General features: G+C 41.4%; 1 long non-coding RNA gene across 5 annotated transcripts; it reads right to left on the minus strand.

The window, feature by feature from the left end:
• Nucleotides 1–6387: 6387 nt before the first annotated feature.
• On the minus strand, nucleotides 6388–10688 carry LOC125526545. Of its 5 annotated transcripts, none has more exons than XR_007291764.1 (3): nucleotides 10326–10668; nucleotides 6848–10239; nucleotides 6388–6627 (listed from the first exon to the last, which is right to left on the minus strand). It is a non-coding gene; the product is annotated as an uncharacterized LOC125526545 (long non-coding RNA). The 5 variants fall into 5 exon arrangements; XR_007291765.1 differs by having other exon boundaries at nucleotides 6388–6910; nucleotides 8774–10239; nucleotides 10326–10667; XR_007291763.1 differs by having other exon boundaries at nucleotides 6388–9539; nucleotides 9623–10239; nucleotides 10326–10664.
• Between the last annotated feature and the right edge of the window lie 117 nt (nucleotides 10689–10805).

The raw sequence follows: 10805 nt of genomic DNA on the forward strand, positions 1-10805 counted from the left end.
GGTTTTGAGATGAGATGGTGCTGATGAAGATGTTGATGGAGATTGCCCTCTCCCGATGAGAGGAGCGTTGGTGATGACGATGGCGATGATTTCCCCCTCCAGGAGAGAAGTTTCCTTGGCAGAACAGCTCTGCCGGAGCTCTAGATTGGATCCGCCAAGGTTCCGCCTTGTGGCGGCGGAGTTTCGTCCCGAAAGGTTGCTTCTTATTTTTTTCTCGACGAAAGCCTTCATATAGGAGAAGATGGTCATCGGAGAGCCACCTGGGGGCCCACGAGGTAGGGGGGCGCGCCCTAGGGGGGGTGCCCCCACCCTCGTGGAAAGGGTGTGGGCCCCCTGGTCTTCATGTTTGGCGAGGATTTTTCATTATCTATTATAAGGTATTCCGTGGAGTTTCAGGACTTTTGGAGTTGTGCAGAATAGGTCTCTAATATTTGCTCCTTTTCTAGCCCAGAATTCCAGCTGCCGGCATTTGCTCCCTCCTTATGTAAACCTTGTAAAATAAGAGAGAATAGCCATAAGTATTGTGACATAATGTGAAATAACAGCCCATAATGCAATAAATACCGATGTAAAAGCATGATGCAAAATGGACGTATCAATATGCAGCCCATTCGTCTGGCACGCATCCCTAGCATAGCGAACACGCAACGTCCCCCCTCCGGTTCATCTGTCTGAAAACGCGAAACACCGGGGATATTTTCCCGGATGTTCCCCCCCTTCACCGGAACCACTTCATACTGCGTTAGGGCACCCCTAGCACCGCTACTTGTCATGTCATGCATCGCTATGCATCTGTTTTCTTAATATTTATTGTTTCTTCCCCCTCTTCTCTCGCTAGACACCGAGATCGACGCCGCTGCTACCCAGTACGACTACGGTGTTGACGACCCCTCTCTCTTGCCAGAGCAACCAGGCAAGCTCCCCCCCTTGATCACCAGATATCGCCTACTCTCGTCTATACTGCTTGCATTAGAGTAGTGTAGCATGCTACTGCTTTCCTTAATCCTATCCTAATGCATAGCCTGTCATTGTTGCTACAGCTGTTGATACCTTACCTGCAATCCTAAATGCTTAGTATAGGATGCTAGTTTATCATCAGTGGCCTTACATTCTTGTCTGTCTGCCATGCTATACTACCGGGCTGTGATCACTCGGGAGGTGATCACGGGTATATATTATATACTTTATACCTATAAATGTTGTGACTAAAGTCGGGTCGGCTCTTTGAGTACCCGCAAGTGATTCCGATGTTGGGGGCTGAAGGGGTAGGTGGTTCCACCTTGGTAGTGGTGGGCCTAGGTTCCCGACGGCCCCCGACTGTTACTTTGAGACGGAGCGACAGGGCAGGCGGAGACCATCTAGGTGAGAGGTGGGCCTGGCCTTGGTAGGCGTTCGCGGTTACTTCAAAATAACACGCTTAACGAGATCTGGGTATTTGATCTGAGTCTGGCTACTGGCCTATACGCACTAACCAACTACGCAGGAACAGATATGAGCACTCGACGTCATGGTATCAGCCGAAGCCTTCGTTATGTCAGCGACTGAGCGGCGCGCGCCTGGTTGGACTGGAACGCCTGCTCTTGTATAAGGGAGGCTAGGTATGCTCACCGGCCGCGTTCACAACATGCAGGTGTGCAATGGGCGATGGGCCCAGACCCCTGCGCCATAGGATTTAGACCGGTGTGCTGACCTCTTTGTTGTGCCTAGGTAGGGCTGCGACGTGTTGATCTTCCGAGGCCGGGCATGACCCAGGAAAGTGTGTCCGGACAAAGGGGATCGAGCGTGTTGGGAAATGTGGTGCACCCCTCCAGGGAAGTTAATCTATTCGAATAGCCGTGATCTTCGGTAACACGACGACTTGGAGTTGTACCTTGACCTTATGAAAACTAGAACCGGATACTTACTAAAACACACCCTTCCAAGTGCCAGATACAACCGGTGATCGCTCTCTCACAAGGCGACGAGGGGAGGATCATCGGTTCGGATTATGCTATGTGATGTTACTTGGTGAACTTACCATGTACTCTCTTCTTCTGCTAAAAGATGGAGGTTACCAGAAGCGTAGTCTTCGACAGGACTAGCTATCCCCTCTTATTCCGGCATACCGCAGTTCAGTCCACATATGTTACCCCTTTTCCATTTGATACCAATGCATACATATGTAGTGTAGCTCCTTGCTTGCAAGTATTTTGGATGAGTACTCATGGTTGCTTTGCTCCCCCTTTTCCCTCTTCTTATACCCGATTGACGCGACCAGGCGTTGGAGTCCACGAGCCAGACGCCACCGTTGACGACGACTCCTACTACACTGGCGGTGCCTACTACTACATGCAGGCCACAAACGACGACCAGGAGTAGTTTAGGAGGATCCCAGGCAGGAGGCCTGCGCCTCTTTCGATCTGTATCCCAGTTTGTGCTAGCCTTCTTAAGGCAAACTTGTTTAACTTATGTCTATACTCAGATATTGTTGCTTCCCTTGAATCGTCTATGATCGAGCTCTTGTATTCGAGCCCTCGAGGCCCCTGTCTTGTAATATGATGCTTGTATGACTTATTTTATTTGTAGAGTTGTGTTGTGATATATTCCCGTGAGTCCCTGATCTTGATCGTACACGTTTGCATGTATGATTAGTGTATGATTGAATTGGGGGCATCACAGCGGGGCCACCAGGTGGGGACAACCCACCTGGGTGTGCCAGGAGAGGGGGCGCGCCCTGGTGGGTTGTGCCCACCTAGGAGCCCCTTTCTAGTAGGTCTTGGCTCCAGAAATTCTTATATATTATCTAAATTCCTCGCAAATTTTTGTTCCATTCCGAGAACTTTTATTTCTGCACAAAACAACACCATGGTTGTTCTGCTGAAAACAATGTCAGTCCGGGGTTAGTTTCATTCAAATCATGCAAATTAGGAGTCAAAAACAAGAGGAAAAGCGTTAGGAAAAGTAGATACGTTGGAGACGTATCATGGCCCCAGTTCGGTCCCTCCTAGCAGCAAAAACTAGAATTGCCTCATGAACGAGCATTGCACCATCATGTGATGATTGATATCTTTATGTGCCTGATTAGTTCATGAACTACTTGATTACTTTCCATGTGACAATATATAAAGAATTACTGCTGCTAAGTAAAGGCGCATGCCGTGAGTTCACACTTGTGTTTCCTAGCTCTTTACTGCCTGACATGTGGCAGCCAGTGAATAGTGACTGTGGGTAAACAGTGACCATGGGTGTATAGTCTCCGTGGATGAATGGTACTTCATATGAATAGTAACCGCAAAACATTGACTTCGTGCGAACATTATTCTCTATAATAAGGCAAACACACTTAGTACGGATGGTTATTATTTATGCAAACAATATTTTTGTGAATAAAAATACAATTTTTCTTTTAAAAAATTGTGTTTTTTACACATCATAGACAAGCGACCATTCTACTAGGTTTGTGCATATTTCACGCTGAGATGACATCCGAGAAGTTCAGTGCAAAACAGTAAAAAAACAGGTCTCAAATTAGCTTCCTGATTTTTCCTTCTTTGTGCTGATTTACGTTAGAACAACACATATTAATTCAGACGGTCACCGCTTTGAATGAATCTTCAGGAATATTTTCTTTCTTCTAGCCTCTGCATCGCATTAAAAACGTGAGGTAGAGGGAATGCACAACAATATTATTTCTTTCCTCCCTTCTCATAAATCTACAATAATGGGGAGCAAGTACAAATAAAATTACATAGGTTTGTATACATAAATAAAAGAATTAAACTAGCCAAGCTATCGTCGATCTTCTGCATTCCAGTGCTTTGGCGTGAATCTTCCCTCTTTCATCTCAACTGCAGCAAATAATTAACACATACATGCGGTGGATATATCTTCTTATCTTTTCCCCTACATTTCTGAAATTGTGAGCAATCATGTACAATATTTGGATCAAATAATAAAAACATCACACGTAGTTACATGGTAATAGAAGATTCTTTTCCAATCTGTTCTTCTTTGTAGCAATATCACCCATGTCATCATCCTAAATTGACTAAACTATACAGTACTAATGAGAATATAGGCCCTAAAGCGCTCTAGAAATGCTTTGGCAATTCTTTCCATACATATTTTCATATGCTTTTAGCACACTTTGGATGTCTGATAAATGTTTCTATTATTAACTAGAGATACCAATTTATGTTCTCTTTGATATATATTTTTAGCAACTATATTGTTTTGAAACATGTTATACAAACCCTTAGGCAGATACTAACTCTTTTGTTTTTGCTTATATAATTTAGAAACTAGCAGTAATCATACAAACTCTTTGATCAAGTAACTAACAGTAAGCGGGTTATTCTCATGATGGGTGTTTATCCACTTGTAATTTCATGGGAGAGACTGGTAATTGGGATGCCCAATCCCACTAAACAAAAATAAAGAAAAATATAATAAAACAAACTTCCCCTGGAAAGTTGATTGTTTTGAGGGCACCCATCAATTCGGCTAGCCATGGCTTGTGTTTGTATGGTTGAGGGGGAGTAGACTTTTCATTTCCGTATGGGAACCACCGATAATGCATTTAGCATGGAAGATATTGAAATCCCTAGTCGTGACATTGACAGGAAAAGCACACCACTCAAAATGTTTTCATCTCTGTTTTTAGCAATGAACTCTGGCACCGCTGCAAATCCCTCCTTCCCTCCGTGAAGGGCTTCTCTTTTACTTTTCTGTCAATTTTATTTTTGTTGAATCAACTTATTATCCCAACCTCAATTATTCTCTACTTGGCAAGCATCATGTGGTGGGGAAAGATCCAGGCACATATATCCAGTCAAATATGTTTGATAATGAATTATTATTGTTGAAAATTATCTCTATGATAAGTAAGTTGGGAGGCAAAACATTAAGCTCCTATCTTCCTCTGTATTCTATGAATGTTGTTTGTTCTAAAAATATGCTTTGAGTAGTAGCAATCATAGAAGACTATATGATAATTGAGTATGTGGAGCACTTAGACTTCCCCAAAAATAGTATGATTTTGGTGATTAGGAACATCGGTCGTTAAGTTTAAAAAAGCATTGTTCGAACCATGACATATGATTTGATTGCTACTTTGTCATGATGAGTTTTACGAGAAAGGGTTGTTGTTAATGATGCTAGAAAAAGTGACTAAAATTATCATTAGTCAAACTATGCACTATGCTAGCATTCACACTTCATAAATTATTTCTTTTATTATTTAGCTACTCGAGGATGAACAGGAATTAAAGCTTGGGGATGCTAACATGTCTCCAACGTATCTATAATTTATGAAGTATTCATGCCATGTTTGTAATAATTTTATAAGGTTTTGGTGCACTTCTATATGATTTTCATGGATTAACATATTAACCTTGTGCCCACTGCCAGTTGCTGTTTTCTGGTTGTTTTTGGTTTTCCAGAAAATCCATACAAAATGAATTCCAAACACGATGAAACTTTTTGATGATTTTTTGAAACATAAGAGACACCTGAAGCTTCGTGGGAGGACCAGAAGACCCACGAGGCAGTGGCAAGTAAACCCGGCGTGACCTAGGGGGTAGGGAGGGGGTTGTTGCCTTGTGGGCCCCTCGTAACTCGTTTTGGCATGAAATCAATGCTGAAAATTCTTATAAATTGAGAAACCTGCAGAAATATACCTAGAGCTTCGACTCTGCCACCGCAACCCTCTATTTCAAAGAAACCCCATCTTGAGCCCTTTTCCGGCACCCTGTCGGAGGGGGAAATCATCACCAGAGGCCATCTTCATCATCCCGACGGTCTCCATGACGAGGAGGGAGTAGTTCACCCTCAGTGCTAAGGGTCTGTACCAATAGCTATGTGTTTGATCTCTCTCTCTATATATATATAGGGTCGCGCTATTCATCACCCTGGGTGAAGAATTCTTATTCTTCACCCCAGCCAGCTTGTGCGTCCACACCTCAAACCACAAACCGTAAGAAACAAAAGGTTTGTGAGGTAATATTATAGCATGGAAGGAAGAATATGTCCTCGCACCCAAACCACCGTAAAGAAAACAGTGCAAGGTAATCTTAATGTTTGCATGGCAGTCAATTACCTCCTATAGCCTCGAAACCAATATGGCGCATCCTCCTGTAATCTTACGGCTACTCAGATAATCTTACATCGATCTGTAGCAAAAATGAAATATGAGATTTAAGTAACATAGGCCACTATGACAATTCTGTAGGAGGCATTTTTTGTGATCACAAGAAACGTAGGCCACTAACAATTCTGTAGGAGGAATTTTTGGAGATAGTAAGAAACATAGGCCATTAATTAACTCTTGCACGAGGAATTTTCGGTAACCATAGAACAAATCGGTCTAATAAATAGATTCCATGTGGTGGTTCGGGGAAATACCCCACGTAACAAAAACCATCATTACAAGTAGAAATAAAATTTGTTTGAAAACAACTGAATGCCACTTAGCACTAAGTAACTAGTAGCATGAAATATTCAGAAATCACTATTACAAAACTGAATACTACCGAACTTGAAAACTGACTACAGTACTTCTGAACTTGATCTTCAAGCAGCTTAATTTTTAGGTGACCATAGATTTTCCACCAACTTCATCTGTTCAGCAATGTCTCCAGGACTGAAACACTGAATGCAACATGGTATTGTGCTATTAATAGTATTGGAGCCCTTAGGTTCACTTTTCTTCTCCCCAAAACCTGAATTTTTCTACTGGTTACTACTCCCTCCGTCCCACAATATAAGACGTGTTTGCAAGCTATGTTTAGTTTGCAAAAACGTCTTATACTATGGGATGGAGGGATTAGTAAAAGGTCTGAAATTTCAATTTAATGTTACTCATACCCACCATAAATAAGAAGACATTACTCTCTACCCTCATACATTTACTGTCATCCACTTGAACAGATACCTGAAAAGCAGAATATTATCAGTTCTCAGAAGTATACTAACAAACAGATAGAGGCCCCCAACACACAAGCGCATATAACACTTTAGGATTAATATGCTTCACTACCCTAAACTGGACACAATGTTGAAAGCATAGATATCTCAGAGGGATATTAGGTGTACCAAACTGTTCGGAATGACATGAACCTATAACACGCTATGAATCAAAAGTATAGTGAGAAACAAGGTAAATAGGCAAACTCCGTAACTATTGTTTCAATGCACACTAAACCATGTATTTTATCAGTGTGCCAGATACAATGGTGGGGGTCATCATATTTAACTAGTTTGTGTCTTGTAACTGAATGTTATACAAGATTACTCCTGGATTGAGGGCGGGTTAAACCGGAAATCTGCGAAGATTGACAAGCAATCGGCTGAAAACTAATTGACAATTATTCAAAAATTTCAGCCTGTAAAAATTGACAATTGTATGCATGCCTAATGTGCTTTTCTTCCCGTGTGGAATACCCAGAAAAAATGACTGAAAATGAGAACTGTTTCATTCAAATTGCAGAGCCAGTGAGTAGCTCGCAAGTGTAAGTACAACATGGATGTGAATAGGGTTGTATGAGAGTAACAATCCCAGGTCAGATCTCTCACAACATCCTCCAGATTCTTGAGGAGTTGAGGACAAGTATTTTTTTTCCCATAGATCGCTTTTCGACGAGAAGTATAGTTACGACCATTACATCTTTAATCTTACTGCTTTGCCAGATGGTAAAAAGAGCTAAAAAGACGACCATAAAAATCAATACGGCCTAATTGAGTATTGTTGCACTTTACCACATCCACTGAAGTAGGAAGTTAAAATATTAGAGGTGAAAACGGTAGCATATGCATACACAAACAGTAATTCATATACAATCCAAGTATAAATCATGTGTCATGCAAATGCGGGAGCAAAGGTACGCTAACCTATGTAATGCTAGTGAACTATGCACCTCAAAAACTCACATACATCTGAAATTACAGCAGAACTAGACAAAAATTACATGGAACTGGCGAGGAAAGCATCCACGTCTATTTTTTATAAGACAGATTTATGCCACCATGAAAGAAGGTAACCTAGAACAACACGAACAAAAGTATGTGGTTTCGAGGGACTTGAAGCTGACATAACACTCTTACCTTATTTTCATGTATAAAACAAACCGAAATCCACTGATTAGTGCACCGGTATCATATTGACTACCCAACGGGGGTAAGCACAAGCATATGTATGGTGTGAAAATGCATTACCAGCAACCTATAAGTGGCCATTATTTGTCATAATGGCCCTTGGAATAAAATGTGTGAGCAGCAAACACACAATCATTCAGTACAACTCAGCTGATTTAGAAGGTAGTTAGATCATGTTCCCCAAATTCAGATTCAGGATAATCAATCAAGAATATATACTCTGCAAACCAACATTTAACAAATAGAAAATTTAAACAACGAAGCATTAACCACACACAGATAAGTATATTATGTATTTTCATGTTAAGAATTTCTGAAGCTATTCAGATAAGGCATCAGAATCAAAATGTTCATTGCCACTACTTCTCTAGCAAATAGACAATTAGCAAAATGCAGGCCTCCTAGAAGGAGCAAATAAACAACTATTAGGGGGAAAGGGAAATGTTTTGTCCTCGATAGCTAAGCCACAGAAAATCAATAGCAATCATCTATTAAGGGAACATTGAGATTGATTAATTGATGACTAGCATGGCTTACTACACAAATTGGGCGGAAACACATCAACATTAAAAGTTAGGTTTATGCTAGTTCAACCAAATAAACAATAAAGATAAGACATCAAGGAAGAGGGCCAGTCTTGTACCTCATTGCAATTGAGATAAATCTAATTTGAAACTGGTAGTAATCACGAATTGCTCCAAATTGCATGAAACAAGAAAATTAAGTTACTCACATACTGAATAAGTAATATTGGTCATGCAGTCAGCTGAATAGAGAATAGCATATTGTACACACAAGATAACAAAATTAACACTTAAGTAATTGTAATGATCAGAAGCAAGAACTCCACACTTGATTTAAACAAAAACCCTCCAAATCCTAGCATTGCCAGAAGATCTCAATACACATTCATAGGAGAGCTCTAGCTACTTCCTTTTCTTTTGCGGGAAGAGAGCTATCTATTCTCTTAACAACAAAATTCAGGATTCAACTAATTCATAAGCATCAAAAGAAACTTTAGTTTGTAACCAAACATGTACATCTTCTTCTATCTTGTATTGCCCAAACAATTTATGGACTAGAATGCACGTGAGCAAACATAGAACTATCTTTGAGTTCCTTGCAGATTGCAAAAGAAAACAGAGACATAACATTGACACGGTCGCTAATTTGCGTTGCTAATTGAAAAACAACATGTGTGTGCAATGGAAACAGATTGAATTGGACATGTGCTGCCAACTTCGAGGATTTTCCTTATGAACAAATTCAGAAAAACAGATTATTCACATGCCTTAATCATATTACCAGCGGTTCTTTATGGGCTGTGCGATACCTGAATACATCAAGGTGAACTTGAAGTCATGGAACTTGAGCTGGTGAGGACATCGTGCATGTTTGAGCGGTCAAAACTAATTAAAAAGATGCATTCGTTCATTCAGCTTATGGTGAGTGTGTATGCTTTCGTGTCTTGCCGTGAGTACACCATACTTACCATTTTCTCGCCTGCACAGCATTTGCCTAGTCCGCAAGTCTTGCATCTTCTTCTGCTCCTAGATTTCTTGGCAGAATTCCAATTCCTTGTTTGCCTAATAAATTCACTAAATATAAAACAAATTCCTCATAAAATGAATTATCTTTAATTGAAGAAATTTTTCTTGTAGGTTTGTGCAAATTTCGATAATACAAATATACAGAGAGTTAGCATCGTCAGCCAGGTCCAAACAGAGACATAGCATTGTCAGCTAGGTACAGCCGTATAGATTGATTGTTTATGTACGTCATTACTAACATCCAATTAAGTCGGAACCATCATTTATAGCTACAAGGAAGAAAATTCGTGAATCCTAAACAAAAGCAAAAACGCAGAGAGGATTCACATGTCTTGCGAAAAAACTAAAATGTCTCAGCTGAATCAAAGTCTGATACTCTACCGTTGTTCCTTTTGCTCCGCAGCATTGAGCTCTCCTCTTCTTCTATGTCATCGGCTAGGCCTTCTTCTCCACCTCCATCATCTCACTGTCAGGTGCCTGTCTCCAGCATCACTTCCATCACTCCCTAAACTCCTCTTTTTTTTCCTTTTCTTCCCTAGTTTCTTCCCCTTCCCCTGCACTGCTCCCAAAAATCAATAACCCTAACCCTAGAAATTCAGAAATTAATGGAGGAGGAGAGGTTAAGAAGAGGAGGGGGGGTCTTACAAGCGATAAGACCGCCGAGGGTGGAGACGGATGCCATAGAAGGCCGCTGGCGCCGCCGAGCTCGCCCCGATCGTTGCACCGCCCACGTCGCCTCCGGTTCGCCACCGTGTGGGAGAGGGAAAGGGAAGTACACCACGCTCGAGAGAAGTAGCCATAGCAATCGGGTCATTCCTCCGGTGCCATCCCTGCCGCCGCCGCCGCAATTGCGAAATAGAAGGGACAGGGGAAGGGGAACGTCATCGTGTGAAAACTGCTCATAGCGACTGGGGAATTGGCTAGATTGTTTTTTCACATCGGGGGGGAGGTGGGCTAGCTCCCGGCTATCTTTTTCCATCAATGTAAAATTACATCGGTGGACCGTAATTTTATATCGATCGATGTTTAGACCAGACTACCGCTCGGTGGATCGACCCAGACGAAGAATAAGTAATTCTTTACCCTGGGACATAAATAGAGTATATATATATATATATATATATA

The sequence above is a fragment of the Triticum urartu genome, unplaced genomic scaffold, assembly GCF_003073215.2.
Source record: "Triticum urartu cultivar G1812 unplaced genomic scaffold, Tu2.1 TuUngrouped_contig_10444, whole genome shotgun sequence".
NCBI lineage: Eukaryota > Viridiplantae > Streptophyta > Magnoliopsida > Poales > Poaceae > Triticum > Triticum urartu.